The following is a 19407-nucleotide window of genomic DNA, read 5'->3' as shown; positions in this document are numbered from 1 at the left end:
ACGTCACATGTAGGAGGGGTCTAGCGGCAGCGTTCGGAATTCTCTATAGTCTTCTCATAGTTGACAAGGTTGACCGGGGTCCAGGACATTAGAGTAATCCGGTTTAGATAGGACACGAGAGATGGTCGTCAGCTGGCCTACTTGCTTTGACAAGATCCAGAAATCCACTGGGTGATGCTTCTCTGAAGGAGGGAAGAGGGTGTGCTTGCCTTTCCCTGAGGGGAGTTGAGGGAAATGGGTTGGGATAAGTGTTTTTTTTTGTTTAAATGAGAAGCCAGCGTGTTTGCTTCAGTTGTGTAATAATTAACACATTAGGCACTGTCCGTTCAAGATACCTATAGCACAGTGCATCACCAGTGTCAATACATAGTAATCTACAGTGAGAAGAATGTCTTTTTTGGGAAATATATAAATGCACAACACTAACGATGAATGATAAAAAATAAAGCAGACAAAATACATGCAAGCCTGACTTGTGGCTGACCCCAAATAGGGACAAGTAGAGGAAAACTACTGTGAACAACCGGGCAGTGGTACCCTACAGGGCAGTGCCGTGCATCAGCCTTCTAGTGCTGTGGACAGTGCGGTAGAAGGTTCAGGGCCGGCCAATCAGCATCCAGGTACACAGCACACGTGTTTAACTATGAACGCCAAGCCCTATTGGCTTTGCCAGTTGTTGTTTTCGGGCCCCCTCATTCCCACATTTTGGGAGCTCAGCAGAAGTGACGTCCAGCTCTCGTCCGAGGCGTGGCTGAGCCGTCTCAGGAGAGAGTGCAGGCGGCCAGAAGCGCAGGGACCCCGCAGCGCTTTAAATATTCATGGGAGAAGCTGCTGTCTGCCAGGGCAGGCGCAGCGCTGGGCGAGGCGAGGCGAGGAGAGGAGGCACTGTGCAGGGTATAGAGTGCAGTGGGTGCCTAGAGGCGGAGGGCTCCATGGAGGCAGGGGTGTGTGCAGAGGTAGCAAGACGCAGCACATGGAGTGGTGCAGGGAGACAGCAGGGGGCGGGAGGATGAGGTGTGTGGAGAAAGTAATGTACAGGAGATGGAAATGTGCACAGAGGCAGCAGGGCACAGGAGGAAGCAAGGTGCAGCACATGGAGGGTGCAGGGGGCAGGGGTGTGCAGAGGAAGCAAGGTGCAGCTCATGGAGGGGTGCATGGAGACAGCAGGGGGCAGGAGTGTGTGCAGAGGAAGCAAGGTGCAGCACATGGAGGGGTGCATGGAGACAGCAGGGGGCAGGAGTGTGTGCAGAGGAAGCAAGGTGCAGCACATGGAGGGGTGCATGGAGACAGCAGGGGCGGGAGGCTGAGGTGTGTGGAGAAAGCAATGTACAGGAGATGGAAATGTGCACAGAGGCAGCAGGGCACAGGAGGAAGCAAGGTGCAGCACATGGAGGGTGCAGGGGGCAGGGGTGTGCAGAGGAAGCAAGGTGCAGCTCATGGAGGGGTGCATGGAGACAGCAGGGGGCAGGAGTGTGTGCAGAGGAAGCAAGGTGCAGCACATGGAGGGGTGCATGGAGACAGCAGGGGGCAGGAGTGTGTGCAGAGGAAGCAAGGTGCAGCACATGGAGGGGTGCATGGAGACAGCAGGGGGCAGGAGTGTGTGCAGAGGAAGCAAGGTGCAGCACATGGAGGGGTGCATGGAGACAGCAGGGGCGGGAGGCTGAGGTGTGTGGAGAAAGCAATGTACAGGAGATGGAAATGTGCACAGAGGCAGCAGGGCACAGGAGGGAGGAAGGTGCAGTAAGTGGAGGGGTGCAGAGAGACAGCAACAGGCGGGTGCACAGCACAGAGGGGTGCCACAATCAATGTGTGGGAAACAGAGGGGTGCAGGAGGCCTAGGGTGCAAAAGATGGTGCGCAGGAACCACGGAGGATTAGGCAGAGGCAGGGGTATGAAGCAGGGCACCTGGGTGTTACTATATATGTGGGTACCACATACTCTAGCCTAGCATTCCCTTCGCCCAGAGAAGCTATGCAGAGGGTGAGGACAGAAGAGGGAGGCATGATGCCAAGAGGGAACAGATGGGCAAAGATGGGCTCTGGGAAAAGGCCTGAACAGTGACAGTACAGCACATAACAAACCCGGAGCAGACAGTGACATACCTTTAGAGCACCGGATGTCATTGCGTTTTAATGCTCATTTCATCATTATGTATCTGTATTTATGTTATGCCCTCTGATGATGCAGCTAGTATTTGTCCACGTTTATTTAGTCAATAAATGTCCACTCCAGAGGCTGAAGTGGGCGGGATCAGCTGGGAATGGCACTCCCACGCTTTTTTTTCATTTTATGAAAACAGTTCCCATACCCCCAGTTAAAGAATAACCAGTTAATGATGCCTTGAGTTGTGTCGGGCTGAAAGGAAAGAAGGGGGTCTCCTGCTCTGTGAAGATTAGTTTAACTTGCATTCGTTTTTCATGTAATGTCTGTGCGTTTTATACTAAATGCATTTACCTCGAGGTTAAACTTTAACAATATAGTTAAGAATATGTTATTCTTTTTACTTCTAGATCTGATTTCGCACCCTGGCCCCACTCTCTTTATTATAAAATTTCCCATACTTTATTAATACACTTCGATCGCTGGACTGTACTCGCAGCCTGACGCGTGTCGGGGTTTCACACTATAAACAGCCCTATGTAGAGCACCAGTAAACATTAGCTTTGGAGTACAGACGCATGCGCACAACTGCAGGTATGTAAGGAAGTAGCCGTCCTTCTCCTGCTGCCGTCCTGCTCTGATGCATGTGCGTCTGACAGTCATGAAGGCAGGGCTGGAGTCGGAGTACCACGCAGGTGGACGGCGTCCCCCACTTATTTTACCGGGAGCTCGATAACTGGAGCAAATGGAGCCACACATTCACTCTTTGGCCTCTCGGGCGAGATCAGAGCTCATTGAGAACGCAGCTCACGCACTGGCTTCTCTGGTGCAATCGCATCTTAGGGGTGAGTGAGCGAGGTGAGGCAATGAGTTGGATGGTGCCAGCCACCTTTCGTGACGTCACTTCCGTTCGTGACGTCACTGTCCCCCCACTTCTGTTTTTAGGACTTGTGCCCTGCATGAAGGGCAGTACGAAGAGCCATTTAAAAGAAGACATACTGTTGGTATTTTTATATTTAAAAAAAATGAATGCAGTCAAGGAATTGCATTGTTTTCGATGTTCATCCGTGGACTCTTGGTGGCCGCTGTGCACCAGCTCGCTCTCCCGTGGACACTTACACATGTGAATCTTGGTGAGTGCCCCCCTGTGCCAGACGTCCCCACTCCAGGCCCCCAGCTCTTCACCTCGTGCATGATGAGGAAACCCACCAGCCCAGAGCCTGGGTTCCACTCATCTGTCTTGCGGATTCACCCACCCTGATTGCGAAGTTTGAGCTTTTCACTTACTTCGCGCCGTAAATCGAGGTGTCACAGATAGATAATTCAAGGGCCCCTTGGCTGCAGAGGGTCTTTGGGGGCAGAGAACCCCTATTCTTGCCACAAGTAAGGCCCCCACAGCGGTATTGCTGAGACCTTGTTGGCGGCCCGCCCCCTTTTTCAACCACTCTGCAAAGGGGCCTCCTGTCACACTACTGGTTGGGAGATGAATTCCCCTTGGGTGCTGAGGGTTATTGGGGGCCAAGAACCCCTATTGTTGCCACAAGTAAGACCCCCAAAGCGGGATTGCTGAGACCTCGTTGAAAGCCCCGCCCCCTTTTTTAACCACCCTGTAAAGGGGCCTCCTGTCGCACTACTGGTTGAAGGATGAAGGTCCCTTGGATGTTGAGGGTCGTTGGGGGCTAAGAACCCCTATGCAACTGAATTCTATGCTCTTGCACTCTATACCACTATACTCTGCAACACTTTTTACCAATGCGCTCTACACTAATCTACTCTATGTCCATGCACTCTATGCCACTGTACTCTACATTGCACCACTGTATTCAACGCTGCTGCACTCTACATCACTCTATGCCACTCAACACCACTGCACTCGACGCCACTGAACTCTGTACTACTGCATTCTGTGCCAATGCACTCTACGCCTATGCCTTGTATGCCACTGCACTCTGTAGCACTATACTGTACTCTGCACCACTCTACACCACTGCACTTTATACCACTCTACTCTACTATGCAACACTCTAATCTACCCCACTGCATTTTACGATACTCAATTCTATGTCTCTTCACTCTATGCCACTATACTCTACAAAGCTCTACGCCAATGCACTCTACACCAGTCCACTCTACTCTTTGCCACTCCACTAGACAACTCTCTTCTCCACTCTTCGCCATTCCATTCTACGGCACTCTAAGCCACTCGTCTATATGCCAAAAACATTCAGCCATGCTGAACAGCAGCCAAGCTGGAGTACAACTTTGATAAAGCACATTCGCAAAGCAAATAGCTCTTGCATAGGCGAGACCTATTGAATTTGCCAATGCTTGTACTGATCTGAGTTAGGGCCTGTAGAGGGCTAGAGCTCATAGATGGCAAGGGGACTAGGTCGAAGGGCAGACCATGAGTTCACAAAATCTTGTTATGCCTGGGGAGATGTTTTTATGCATGGGACTGCAGGTGGCTCAATGTCTCACGGACTACTGCAGAAAATAATTCTGTAGCAACCTTGTAAACATGGTTGCGGTATAGTGTTATGATTTTTTGTGCGAGTTAGGATTATGTCATACATACAGCCCCTTTTCTCGGTCTCCTGTGAGAATGAAGATTCTCAAGAACCAGACTAGGGACATCAATGACAAGGTGGACCTCACCTCGAAAGGGCGCGCCGTTATTGTGGGGGTCCCCAGAAGGGAGTCTTCAACCACATTAATGAGTAGAGCTTTGCCGCATAAGCAAGAAGCACAGAAAGAAGCTTTGTGCTGACAAATGGTGCAGCAATCGCAACGAGCTGGCCACGGGCGCACAAGCTGCAGCCACGTGCAAACCATGGTTAAGGGGGTCACATTGGGCGTATGTTACAAGATGAGGTCTGTTGACGCCCATTTCCTTATTAATGTAGTAATTCACCATAAGGGCTCATGTAGAAATCCATAAGATCCTGGGCGACAAGGACATCCGCAGAGTGCGCGCGAGGACAGGTGCTCACAGTGCACTTTCTCAAGCCAAGAAGGACGAGTGGATGCTTGAAGGCAATGGCCTTGAGCTGGTTTCAGATTCAACTGCTGGGATCCAACGAGCCGCCACTGTAGAGAGCAAGGGCATCCGAAGGTTCTGGGGGGCATCTATGTTTCAGAGAAGGGCCTCGTCCAGCTGCTGGAAGAATAAGGTTGGTGTCTGCGCCACCAACCGAAGCAATTCTGTCATCATCAATGTCTGCCCGAGCAGCGTCAAAAAAGATCTTTGAGGAGCAAACTTTAAATAAAAAATATATTCTGAAATATAAATGCAATTAATACAGCCTGAGATTGGAATCTCTAATCAAGCAACACTAATTGGACCTCGGGCTGTCATTTGAGGTGGGTTTGGAAGAAGGATGGGGAAAGGGTTTCCATCTGAGGTCATCGAAGTGTCCCCCTCCATAGGCACTATAATACACCCCATCACCACAGCAAGACGTACAGTTTTTATGTGCAGGCAATGTCACTTAAAAAACATTAAAAGCACTTTCACTGAATAACTCTAAAAGTGAACTGGAGAATGAGGTTCGCTCCCATAAGAAACCTCTGTGAGCCAGTGTTTTCAGACAGGCTGGTAGGGCTGGGGCCAGTTCCTCTGTCCCCCCTTGTCCTCTCTGGAACGCCAGGACCAGCAATCATGAGGAATAACCACACTTCGGGTGTTTCTGGGACTTCTGTGGGTCGGCTCCTGAAAGGACTTTGGACCAAGGGCTTCATTCCTCCCAGACCCAGGCTGCTTTCGATTTGAAGAGGGTCATAAGAGCCTTGTGGGGCAGAGCCGGAATAAATAAAGGCAATCCCACACTGTTGTGGAAAATGTTGTCTAGAGTCATGAATGCCTTGTGCTAATGCGGTGGACGGCTGAACTAGGGACAGCCAGTGCTGTCTTCTTGTAAACTCGAGTCCATGGGCTTCCAGGCGCTTTATCTTTCAGCATACAGAGCGTGCCAGAGCTGCAGAGCCCCACAGCAATCCTTCCATCTCTTGAAGAAACTTTCAGCCTGATGGGTGATCGGGCCAGTAAGAGGCTCTTGGCACTGGAAGTGACGTGCAAAGCTTTGCATAGTAATGGGAAGTCCTAATTCCGGATTGGTGGGATTTTCAAGCCTTGCGGCCGGCCAATGTGAAATTCCTCTCGAAAGTCCCAGCGTCCACTTGTGTGGCACAGCTGGCATCAGGAAAATTCAAAAGACTCGGTAAGGGTTTATGGAAAATAATCTTTCTGTTCCTTCATCTCTCGCTTTTCAATTAGCATTAAAATGTGTATGTAGCGCATTCCACAACTAATGCTGTCTCTAGGCGCTGAAACATGAAAGGAGGAATTTACCTTGGGCTGGAGAGCAGGGCTTGGCAAATGCTGCCCATGAGTGACATATTTCCGTAACTCAACAAATAACTGAATAATCTCTGCACAGGGTGAGCAAAAGTTACTAGTCACATGCATAGCTGAGGGAGTGGAGCCGGCTGACCAGCCGATGTCACACACATGGTGTGAGCAGGCTGCAATAGTTACATTCTTACACCACCAAAACATTGTGTTGGAAACTTTCCCAAATCCCAGCGCTGTTGTCACTTTGCTGGATTCTTCCCGAGTGGCCCAAGGCCAGACGGTCCCTCCCGGGTGCCTTTTATAACACTTATCATGGAGGCCAAGAGAGTGTGGGGGACACAGGTCACAGACTCTCCCACTGTTTCTGTAGTCCATGGCTCTCTGGTGCCTCTTGCACACCTTATCATGGAGGCCAGAGGTGCGGGGGGGCGGGGGGGAATAGGTCACACACTCTCCAACTGTTTCTGTGGTTCCTGTCTCTCTGGCGCCTCTTGCACACCTGTCATGGAGGCCAGAAGTGCGGGGGGGGGGGGGGGGGGGAGGACAGGTCACACTCCCCTCAGCTGCTTCGACGGTCCCTGCTTTCTCTTACCCACCTATCATGGAGGCTTATTTAAAGTGGTACCTTTTCAAGTGTTCACGTGAGTCAGACAAGATTGACACTTGGGAGCTGCTCCCAGAGTCCAGTTTTTTCGGTCGAGCCTAGAGCCAGCACGCATGAGCTGCTCTGCAAGACTAATTGTACTGGAGTAGGTAAGTAGAAGCTCTGCCCACTTTCCACCCATATTTGCGATTGGCTTGTGTCATTGTCTGTCCTAAATGCTGGCTTCTGATTCCTCTATAGGCTTGTGAGTCTCTCCTTAGGTACCGGCTCATTTGTCACCTCCCATGGCGACTGGCCCCTTTACTTCGGTTGTTACACTGTACGTGTTATTTAGACTGTGAGCACTATTTTCGTTAATGAGGTTCTCCTACTGCAGGCACAACGTCCTTGGGTGCCTTTCCCCCACCTGCCCTCGCTCCCTTTGTCTGTGCCTTCTCCCCCCCACCCAACCCCCGAACCTTCCTTTGTCCTTGCCTAAAAAATCACCCCCCCCTGCCCTCCCTCCTCATTGTCCGTGCCTGTCCCCGCTGCCCGCCCTCCCGTTGTCGTGATGCCAATCATTTTCCATGCAATAGGTCTTGCGTTAATGCGAGACTATTGCATTGCAAATGCTTGTTTTAGGTTGAGCCTGAGCAGTGCATGCGCTGCTCTGACGAATGCTGTATTGGAGTATGGAATTAAAGCCCCACCCACTCTCCGCCCATATTTGTCATTGGCTTGTGTCATTGTCCTTCATAAATGCTGGCTTCTGATTAGTTAATAGGCTTGTTAGTCCCTCCTTAGTACCGCCTAGTTTTCATTTGTTACCTCCCATGAGACCTTGAACTTTTTCATCAGTTGTTACACAGTACTTTTTTTTTTTGTGTGTAAGCACTATTTTCTTTAGTGTGTTTCCCCTACTGCAGGCACGCCATACTTTCCTGCAACATTCAGCACTCCATGCGAGCTTTAACTTTCCGAGCAGCTCGGGCCAGTGACAGCAGCTTCTTTGAATAGGTCTCGCATTTACAAGAGTTTGAGCTATTGGCATTGTAAATGACAAGGCCTTTTATTCATGTGTAAATTAACAAAATAGATTAATAAAAGGCATTGTCATTTACAATGCCAATAGCTTAAACTCTCGCAAATGCGAGACCTATTGCATTGCAAAAGCATGAGAGGGAGACGAGGACGGTGCTGTGGGAAGGGTAACAAAGTGTCTTTACTGCGTTCCCTCTGCTGGTTGCACACCAGCAGCTACTTGAAGGCCAGCAATGGCAGATTTCACAAGTTTTCTAGCTCCTTTCCAGTCCAGGTTTTTGCTTTGCATTCTGGGATTTGTAGTCCTCTATTACGGCCGTATACAGAAAGCTATACCGGTTGTTAAAGGCCATGAAACCGAGTTATTGGTGCAAGCCTCAGGAGAGGGCCTATAATGAAGGAGGGGCCCTTTAACAACTGATATAGCCTGAGGCAGAAGGACTATGAGGATATTCGAACATTCCATTCACGGAGGATAGAATGTTCTAAATTAATAAGGAAGAAAGACAAACATTAGAATTTTGGAGCCACGGCTTGTGGCAGCCATTATAAGTCCTGAGCACTTTATTGTCTTGGGTGAAGCTCCCAACATTCCAAACCCTTAGAACATTCCATTCACGGAGGATAGAATGTTCTAAATGAATAAGTAAGAAAGACAAACAGTGGAATGTTGGAGCCACGGCTTGTGGCAGCCATTATAAGTCCTGAGCACTTTATTGACTTGGGTGAAGCTCCCAACATTCCAAACCCCCAAGCTCTCAACATTTCAAACCCCTAAATACGATTATTAAATATGCCTAAAATCCCACAACGCAGGGTTCAGACTCGGACTGGATGAGTTTCTCATACATGGACCTAGGAAACTTGAGAGCCCTACAGTGGCCAATCAAACACCCCATGGAATGCAAGAGGGAACATCGTTGGACACCTGCATGCTTGTACGGACTACTTTACAAAGATCCTTGGCAGCATCTTAACCGCACTACTCAGCATTTCAACATAACCCAGTGCATGTATTGTATCACCGTGTAAGATCAAAGGCAGCGCTAGAGTCTGGCTGCAGTGCAGAGGAGGACACTGAATAGACATAGAAGACGGCCCTGCCAGCGCCTCTGGTGCTCTGCAGACGATGCTCTGCATTTCATCTGTATTTTCGCTCACCTGCTGGGAGCAGCGCCGCATCCCGCCCAGTGCAGCAGGCTCCGCTCCGCTTCCGTGGATGGGCCGGCATCCCACACCCCTCCTTCCGGCCCTGATTGGCCCAGAGCCCCGCATCAGCGAGAGTCCTGGGCTGGGGTTGGGAGGGGGCAGGAAGGGAGGCTGGGATCGAAGCAGCGCCGGGAGCTGAGTGAAGGCAGGGGGGAGACACTGCAGCAGCGCGGCATGGATTCCACCAGGTCCATCCAGCACGAGATCATCTGCCTGAAAGGTAGGGGGCTTTGAGGGAGGGGCTGGGGCGAGGTCACTGACCTGTGCTTCAGCTGTGATTGGCATTCCCCGCTCGGCTCCCTGCACTCAACCTGGGGGGGCGGGCGGGCCGGGTGTTAATGACCCTGTGTCCTGCCCCAGTTGTGTGTCCCTGCCCCCTTATTTGGGGGTCTTGGTGGTGGGTCCACGTGTGGTGGGGGCTGCGCGGTCCTTGCTTTCACGCAGCGCCTCAACTTTCCCCGCAGTGTGTGCGGGACCCCGAGCATGCTGCCGCAGAGGCTGGGCGTAATCGATGTTCAAGGGCGGGCACGTGAAATGTGTACCCCCAGAATGGGGGTGGAGAGAATCTACTAAAGGGAAAATTTGGTGCCCGCGGTCAGGGGTGAGTGGGTCACCCGCCCCTGTGCTTATTTGGTGCATGCAGCCAGTTCTAAATGTGCGTCTAGCCTGGTGGATGCAGGTGAGAAATAGTGAAGTGCCCCCCCCCCCCCTCACACACACACATCTGGCTCTTGTGCATACATAGTGTGCGTGCACCGCTGGCTCTGACCTCTTGAACTCTAGGAGAGGTGTGGGATAGGAGGGGTTAACACTGTTCCGGTGAGCGCTCGAGGTCACAGTTAGAAGCCAGGTATTATATGTGTTTCCATTGTGCATCTGATGCCACTTGTGGCTCGTTGAAGGGGGGGAGGGGTGGTCGTGTGAAAGGGGCAGGCCAGGCACGTCCCTGGCTGCGGAGATCTCACGTCCCCACGTGTTGGCAGGTGTTATTCACGGAGTCTCTAGTTTCTGTTGCAATCTGGCACTTGTACATGAGTGTAAGGGAAAAAGTAAGGAAACAAACCGTTCTGGACAGCTATAACCAGTCCAAATTGGCAAATTGTGCCATGTCAGCAGTTCAATGTGTTGCCCTGGTGATGTTATAGAACATAGTATTATTACTGAGTGTGTTAGACCAGCAGGTGGCTTTATTTATTGTAAAACCTGAGTTGTAAACTCTCAGACTGGCATCGGGCCGTTCCGGGGTCATGGACACCTCTGCCCCTTCGTCGCAGTTGCCAAGTGACCCATATCAGGTGTGACCCTTTCGGATATTGTCAGCATTTTCGCTTTGCCTGTTGGTTCTTGTAGCCGTGATTTTCCCACTGTGACTATGTGCTCTAAAACATTTGTAAAGCGCAGCCCTCAACCTTGCCGGTCTCAAGGCGCTGTGGGCCGTCGTGGAAATTAAGTGAGCTATTGCCCAGAGTCACATGGTGCTGAGCTGAGCTGCCTCCTGAGCCAGGGATAGAACTGTGAACCCTGTGCACCAAAGTCAGCTGCCCTGGCCACTGCACCACACCTCTCCACTAGGATAGGACCCAAAACGCACAGTGAAGATGCGCCCTATGGGTGTCATGCCTAATGCATGTCTGCTGACGTTCAGAAAGTTGTTTGCTGGGTTGGGGTTGCACCTTGTACACACCAGGCCACGATCAGGGATGTTTGCAAAAGGTATTTTTGCACCGGGGGGGGCGGGGGGGGGGGGGGGGGGGTCTTGTGCTCTCCTGGTCGAGGGGCCTTTGTTTACAGTTGCAGGGGTTCTGTTGGCACACCTCGGGAGCAGGGGGTGGTCGTTTTACAGTGCCCATGCTTTGGTCTCTCGAATGGGGGCTTGGGGTTCAATATCTAGAATGACATGGGTGTGTGGGCATCCATTGCCCCTTCTTCCTGTCGAGGACGAGGGGTCTTCCAGTAGGCACGGGTCTGGGCAGTGTCACGTGTGGTGCCCAGGGCTCTGTGCCCACTCCTCCAAGGGTAACGTACGTGCTGCAGACAGGGTCTGAGGGTACACGTCGTGGGGGGCATGTGCTGTCCAGGGCTCCGTGCCGATGGCTCACGGGGTCCTTGCTTCCATGGACGCGGTTCTTAGACACAGGCGTGGAGTCTCACCACGTGCCGCCCTGGGCTCGCTGCCTCCTCTTCCGAGGTCGGACTTGTACTGTTAGTAAACATGGCACTGATGCAGGCCCGGGAAGGGTGCACCAGATGCTGCCTACTGACCAGCAGGGACGTGAATCTTCAGTAAACAGGGTTTCTGAGGGGACGCGAGATGGAGGGCGCGGTGCCCTCGCCCCAGAGGGGTTTTGCTTCCATCAGACGGGGTTCTGCTGGCGCTGGTTTGAGGGTCTCACCACGTGTTCGTCGCCTACACCTAGGGTGACCAACTGGCATTGGTGCAAATTCAGGACGGTGAGTGTAAAAATTCAGGACAAAGGGTCAAAATTCAGGACACAAATTCAGGACAGGAGGTCAAAATTCAGGACAAAACTTCAGGACAATTGGATACGTTTTACAGACACATCAGAGGTCGCACAATAGTATATAAGTAAGCCCAGCCATATCTAGACATATTCAGCCATTTGCAAACCTATCCATCATGTATCCTTCCATCCATCATTTCACTCATCCATCCCTTCATCCATCCTTTCACTCATCCCTCCATTATCCATCCATCCACCCTTTCACCCTATCCATCTGTACACTCATCCATCCACTCTTCTACCCATCCATCCATTCACTCATCCATACAGCCGTTTACCCTTTCACCCATCCAGCCATCCTTTCACTTACTCATCCATCCACCCAGTCACTCATCCTTCCACCCATCCACCCTTTCAGTCATCCATCATCCCCCCTTTCTCCATCGACTCTTTCACTTAGAAATCCTTCCTTCCATCCATCCACCCATCCATCTACTCATCCACTCATGAATCCATCCATTGACCCTATTACTCATCTATCTTTTCTCTTATCTATTTATCCTTTCACTCCTTCACTCATCATTTCATCATTTTGTCTATCTAACTTCCCATTTCACTCACTCATCCATCCTTACATCCACCCTTTCACTCATCCGTCCATCCATTCGCCCTTACACTTATCAATTCATCAATCCATCCATCATTTCACTCATCCATTCACCCACTCACTCATCATCCACCTTTTCACTCATCCATCCTTTCACTCATCCATCCACCCATACATCCAGCTATTTCCCTTTTCTCTCTTCCATCCTTCCACTCACTCATCAATCCACCCATCCTCTCCCATTATCTTTCTATTCAATCTTTCATTCATCCATTCACCCTCTCACTAATTCATCCACCCAACCCTTCTCTTACTCACTCACCCACCTTTTCATATTAATTTTGAGCTGAGCCTTTTTTAGAAGAGTTCCCATCAAGAACTTCACCCTTGCTGCAATAGCCATCCCAGGACTCGGACAGAAGCCACCCAGGGCAGAGACAGGATCCACCACAGGGGGGACAGGAACCATTGCAGGGGGGGGGGGGGGGGGGAGCGCAGGAGCCTCCACATGGGGGGAACAGGATCCACCAGGGTGGGCACAGGGGTGGGTATGTAGTATTCTTGTATCATCTTGGTCTCTTCCAGGGTGGGGGAGGGCTTCTCCCCCCCCTCCTGGACAAGACAACGAGAAGACAGGCTCTGTTTCCAAAATGTTAGTTTTGCCCCATCCCCCCTATCCCCCCCACCACACTGATGTACAGTACTGAAAGAAGATACTCCAAGAGAACTGATTTTACTGATTGTCCTCCATACTTTGTTAATCAGTGTGGGTGCGATTGTGCCATTTCTTTATTTCATTACAGTATGGACTGCATGTTTGAAGAATCGAGGTTTGTTTACAATTTAGTGACTAACAAGCTCTGTGAAGAGAACCACGTGCTGCCTCGGCCGGTTCTAGGATGTTTGGGGCCCTGGGCAGAAAGGGGGAATGTCTCACACTAATTGCAGATACAAGATGCATTCAGCAGGGCTGTTTGCATCTGAATAGATGCCCCTGCTCCTGAACATGCAGCCCCTCCCTCTCAGTCACCTTCAAGCACCTCTTAACAGCTCATCAAGGGCTGAAGGTGTGAGGGTTGCCATCCCGCTGTGCCTTTCCAATGCTGCTGGGTATCTGAGCTTTCACACAGCATCAGAGTCTGTAACACCCGACCTCAACAGCATCGGAGTCAAGAAGGGAGGTGGGGGCCAGCTGTGCCAGTTGTGTGACCAGTTAAAATTACGGACAAATGCCGTCCGTTAAAGAATCCTTGACGGACAACGGACAGACGGCCGAAATTACGGACTGTCCGTGAAATTTACGGACGGTTGGTCACCCTACCTACACCGGGCCGATACGGACCTCTGGGCGCTGCAGTGGTGGCATCAGGGGAAGCGGCCAATCTACGCCCAGCCCCAGGCTGGAGTGATAAAGGGGTCCCGGGAGGACCCGCCTGCTTCCTTCGATGCCTCTGCAGGGTCTCCCGTCAGCTCGGCCTCGGCTGCTCGCTGTTGCAGGGTGGAGCCCGGCGCTTCCTCTGCGCGCACTGCAGCTGCCGGAGTCTGCAGCACTGCAGCGGGGGCTCCCAGCCTCGGGGGTCGGGCTACACACACCTGAAGGGGGGCGCGGGCCCCGAGGGGGCTGGGAGGGTCCGGATGGGTCACTGCGGGCACTGAGACCCGAGTGAGTGTCCCGAGGGGGTCCCTGTGGACACTGGAACTTGAGTTGGGGCAAATATTCCCACTGAGGGCCGTGGCCTGCGTTTTAGGGGTTGGTACACAAGAGCGGGAAAGCCTCACAACTGATGAACTCATAACTTTTTAAGAGGTCAAATTAACCTCAGGGCTCTCGCTGGTGCGGGGCTCTGGGCCAATCATTAAGGGGTCCTGCAAAGGGCCTCTAACATTTGAGAATATAGTAAGAGAAGATTCTCTGGCCAATATGAGCTTGTGTCTAGTGTTGTGGGCCATATCAGGCCTGTAATTGGCTAGCGTGGGCTTTATTGGGCCATTAATTGGCAAGCGTGTTAGAATGGGCCTCGTTGGCTAGTATTCACCCACTCTTTTTAGTTTGGGCCTTCTCAAGCATGCAGTCACGTGGCACGTTCGTGTGGTCTTATTGGGCTATTACACACCTACAGTGTTAGTAAGGTCTTATGGGTTTAGTATTAACCCTGGAGAGCTGGTAAGGACCCCTTTGGGGCCTGTAATCCCCTGGTATGCTAGTACAGCCCCAATATGTCTGGTAACAGACATCAGGAAATGTACTCTAGCCCAACATGTACTTCCAGCCCGGCCTTGGCCTCAAAGCTCTCAGGATTCCCAGAGACAGCACACGGGCACTTTCCTATGGACTGTCCACAAGAATCTCAGAGAAGCCCTTCCGTGGACTTGTGCAGTGGTGTCCTAACATGACCCCGCTCTTCATCCAATGCCATGACTTGAAAGGCCACCAAAACTCGTGAACGACCCCTTGGACCACCCACTGCCATCGCTTGCAAAACCCTACAGAATACCATTGAATAATTGACCAGTTACTCCAACTGTGACTGTCCAGTACCATTGCCTTCAAGGCCCTGCTAGAAGGAAACATCGAGAGGACAGTGCCAGGAGACTAGACCTGACTGCACGGAAGGACCCATTGAAAGGACAGTGCCAGGAGACTAGACCTGACTGTGCGGAAGGACCCATTAAGAGGACAGTGCCAGGAGACTAGACCTGACTGTGCGGAAGGACCCATTGAGAGGATAGTGCCAGGAGACTAGACCCGACCGCGCAGAAGGACACATTGAAAGGATAGTGCCAGAAGACTAGACCCGACCGCGCAAAAGAACACAGCGAGAGGATAGTGCCAGGAGACTAGACCCGACCGCGCAGAAGGACACATTGAGAGGATAGTGCCAGGAGACTAGACCTGACTCCTCGGAAGGACACATTGAGAGGATAGTGCCAGGAGACCAGACCCGACTGCGCGGAAGGACACATTGAGAGGATAGTGCCAGGAGACTAGACCTGATCGCGCAAAAGAACACATTGAGAGGATAGTGCCAGGAGACTAGACCCGACCGCGCAGAAGGACACATTGAGAGGATAGTGCCAGGAGACTAGACCTGACTGCGCGGAAGGACACATTGAGAGGATAGTGCCAGGAGACTAGACCTGATCGCGCAAAAGAACACATTGAGAGGATAGTGCCAAGAGACTAGACCTGACTGCGCAGAAGGACACATTGAAAGGATAGTGCCAAGAGACCAGACCCGACTGCGCGGAAGGACACATTGAGAGGATAGTGCCAAGAGACTAGACCTGACTGCGCGGAAGGACACATTGAGAGGATAGTGCCAGGAGACTAGACCTGACTGCGCGGAAGGACACATCGAGAGGATAGTGCCAAGAGACTAGACCCGACTGCGCGGAAGGACACATTGAGAGGATAGTGCCAGGAGACTAGACCTGACTGCGCGGAAGGACACATTGAGAGGATAGTGCCAGGAGACCAGACCCGACTGCGCGGAAGGACACATTGAGAGGATAGTGCCAGGAGACTAGACCTGACTGCGCGGAAGGACACATTGAGAGGATAGTGCCAGGAGACTAGACCTGACTGCGCGGAAGGACACATTGAGAGGATAGTGCCAGGAGACTAGACCTGACTGCGCGGAAGGACACATTGAGAGGATAGTGCCAAGAGACTAGACCCGACTGTGCGGAAGGACCCATTGAGAGGATAGTGCCAGGAGACGAGACTCGACTGTGTGGAAGGACCCATTGAGAGGACAGTGCCAGGAGACTAGACCTGACTGCGCGGAAGGACACATTGAGAGGATAGTGCCAGGAGACTAGACCCGACCGCGCAGAAGGACACATTGAAAGGATAGTGCCAGGAGACTAGACCCGACCGCGCAGAAGGACACATTGAAAGGATAGTGCCAGGAGACTAGACCCGACCGCGCAGAAGGACACATTGAGAGGATAGTGCCAAGAGACTAGACCTGACTGCGCGGAAGGACACATTGAGAGGATAGTGCCAGGAGACTAGACCTGACTGCGCAGAAGGACACATTGAGAGGATAGTGCCAGGAGACTAGACCCGACTGTGCGGAAGGACACATTGAGAGGATAGTGCCAGGAGACTAGACCTGACTGCGCGGAAGGACACATTGAGAGGATAGTGCCAGGAGACTAGACCCGACCGCGCAGAAGGACACATTGAAAGGATAGTGCCAGGAGACTAGACCCGACCGCGCAGAAGGACACATTGAAAGGATAGTGCCAGGAGACTAGACCCGACCGCGGAAGGACACATTGAGAGGATAGTGCCAAGAGACTAGACCTGACTGCGCGGAAGGACACATTGAGAGGATAGTGCCAGGAGACTAGACCTGACTGCGCGGAAGGACACATTGAGAGGATAGTGCCAGGAGACTAGACCCGACTGTGCGGAAGGACCCATTGAGAGGATAGTGCCAGGAGACTAGACCCGACTGTGCGGAAGGACACATTGAGAGGATAGTGCCAGGAGACTAGACCTGACTGCGCGGAAGGACACATTGAGAGGATAGTGCCAGGAGACTAGACCCGACCGCGCAGAAGGACACATTGAAAGGATAGTGCCAGGAGACTAGACCCGACCGCGCAGAAGGACACATTGAAAGGATAGTGCCAAGAGACTAGACCTGACTGCGCGGAAGGACACATTGAGAGGATAGTGCCAGGAGACTAGACCTGATCGCGCAAAAGAACACATTGAGAGGATAGTGCCAGGAGACTAGACCCGACTGTGCGGAAGGACCCATTGAGAGGATAGTGCCAGGAGACGAGAGTCGACTGTGTGGAAGGACACATTGAGAGGATAGTGCCAGGAGACTAGACCTGACTGCGCGGAAGGACACATTGAGAGGATAGTGCCAGGAGACTAGACCCGACCGCGCAGAAGGACACATTGAAAGGATAGTGCCAGGAGACTAGACCCGACCGCGCAGAAGGACACATTGAGAGGATAATGCCAGGAGACTAGACCCGACTGCGCGGAAGGACACATTGAGAGGATAGTGCCAAGAGACTAGACCTGACTGCGCGGAAGGACACATTGAGAGGATAGTGCCAAGAGACTAGACCTGACTGCGCGGAAGGACACATTGAGAGGATAGTGCCAAGAGACTAGACCTGACTGCGCGGAAGGACACATTGAGAGGATAGTGCCAGGAGACTAGACCTGACTGCGCGGAAGGACACATTGAGAGGATAGTGCCAGGAGACCAGACCTGACTGCGCGGAAGGACACATTGAGAGGATAGTGCCAGGAGACCAGACCTGACTGTGTGGAAGGACCCATTGAGAGGATAGTGCCAGGAGACGAGACCCGACTGTGTGGAAGGACCCATTGAGAGGATAGTGCCAGGAGACGAGACTCGACTGTGTGGAAGGACCCATTGAGAGGATAGTGCCAGGAGACGAGACTCGACTGTGTGGAAGGACCCATTGAGAGGATAGTGCCAGGAGACGAGACTCGACTGTGTGGAAGGACACATTGAGAGGATAGTGCCAGGAGACTAGACCCGACCGCGCAGAAGGACACATTGAAAGGATAGTGCCAGGAGACGAGACCCGACTGTGTGGAAGGACCCATTGAGAGGATAGTGCCAGGAGACGAGACTCGACTGTGTGGAAGGACACATTGAGAGGATAGTGCCAGGAGACTAGGCCTGACTGCGCGGAAGGACACATTGAGAGGATAGTGCCAGGAGACGAGACCCGACTGTGTGGAAGGACCCATTGAGAGGATAGTGCCAGGAGACGAGACTCGACTGTGTGGAAGGACACATTGAGAGGATAGTGCCAGGAGACTAGACCCGACCGCGCAGAAGGACACATTGAAAGGATAGTGCCAGGAGACTAGACCTGATCGCGCAAAAGAACACATTGAGAGGATAGTGCCAGGAGACTAGACCTGATCGCGCAAAAGAACACATTGAGAGGATAGTGCCAAGAGACTAGACCTGACTGCGCGGAAGGACACATTGAGAGGATAGTGCCAGGAGACTAGACCTGACTGCGCGGAAGGACACATTGAGAGGATAGTGCCAGGAGACTAGACCCGACCGCGCAGAAGGACCCATTGAGAGGATAGTGCCAGGAGACTAGACCTGACTGCGCGGAAGGACACATTGAAAGGATAGTGCCAGGAGACTAGACCCGACTGCGCGGAAGGACACATTGAAAGGATAGTGCCAGGAGACTAGACCCGACCGCGCAGAAGGACACATTGAAAGGATAGTGCCAGGAGACTAGACCCGACCGCGCAGAAGGACACATTGAAAGGATAGTGCCAAGAGACTAGACCTGACTGCGCGGAAGGACACATTGAGAGGATAGTGCCAGGAGACTAGACCTGATCGCGCAAAAGAACACATTGAGAGGATAGTGCCAGGAGACTAGACCCGACTGCGCGGAAGGACACATTGAGAGGATAGTGCCAGGAGACTAGACCTGACTGCGCGGAAGGACACATTGAGAGGATAGTGCCAAGAGACTAGACCTGACTGCGCGGAAGGACACATTGAGAGGATAGTGCCAGGAGACTAGACCTGACTGCGCGGAAGGACACATTGAGAGGATAGTGCCAGGAGACGAGACCCGACTGTGTGGAAGGACCCATTGAGAGGATCGTGCCAGGAGACGAGACTCGACTGTGTGGAAGGACACATTGAGAGGATAGTGCCAAGAGACTAGACCTGACTGCGCGGAAGGACACATTGAGAGGATAGTGCCAGGAGACTAGACCTGACTGTGCGGAAGGACACATTGAGAGGATAGTGCCAGGAGACTAGACCTGACTGAGCAGAAGGACACATTGAGGTGGGAGATGCCCTTAGGTGGTACACACAAGTAGTGAGATGCAACAGCCAGCTGTAGATGTTTCTAAGGAATATGTTCTTAAGCATTTATAAACTTAAAAAAAAGGAGTACCCTCAATATAAAAAAGTAGGGCCTTTCAGATCCTGTTTCGCATTGTTAGAGGAGGATCTGTGAGGCTTCGGTTATACCCTGCTTTCGAGGGCTGTACTGATAGCTC

General features: G+C 52.0%; 1 protein-coding gene and 1 pseudogene across 1 annotated transcript in view; both read left to right on the top strand.

Annotated features, from left to right (window-relative positions):
- PLEC (plectin) overlaps nucleotides 1–19407 on the top strand; it is a 624446-nt gene that overhangs the window by 109878 nt on the left and 495161 nt on the right. The gene's annotated exons all lie outside the window — the stretch shown is intronic.
- LOC147724875 (large ribosomal subunit protein uL6-like) lies at nucleotides 2290–5269 on the top strand (annotated as a pseudogene).

The sequence above is a fragment of the Lissotriton vulgaris genome, chromosome 4_1 (genome assembly GCF_964263255.1).
Source record: "Lissotriton vulgaris chromosome 4_1, aLisVul1.2, whole genome shotgun sequence".
NCBI lineage: Eukaryota > Metazoa > Chordata > Amphibia > Caudata > Salamandridae > Lissotriton > Lissotriton vulgaris.
Note: the sequence above shows the minus strand (reverse complement) of the source record. Positions and strands in the feature narration are given on the sequence as shown.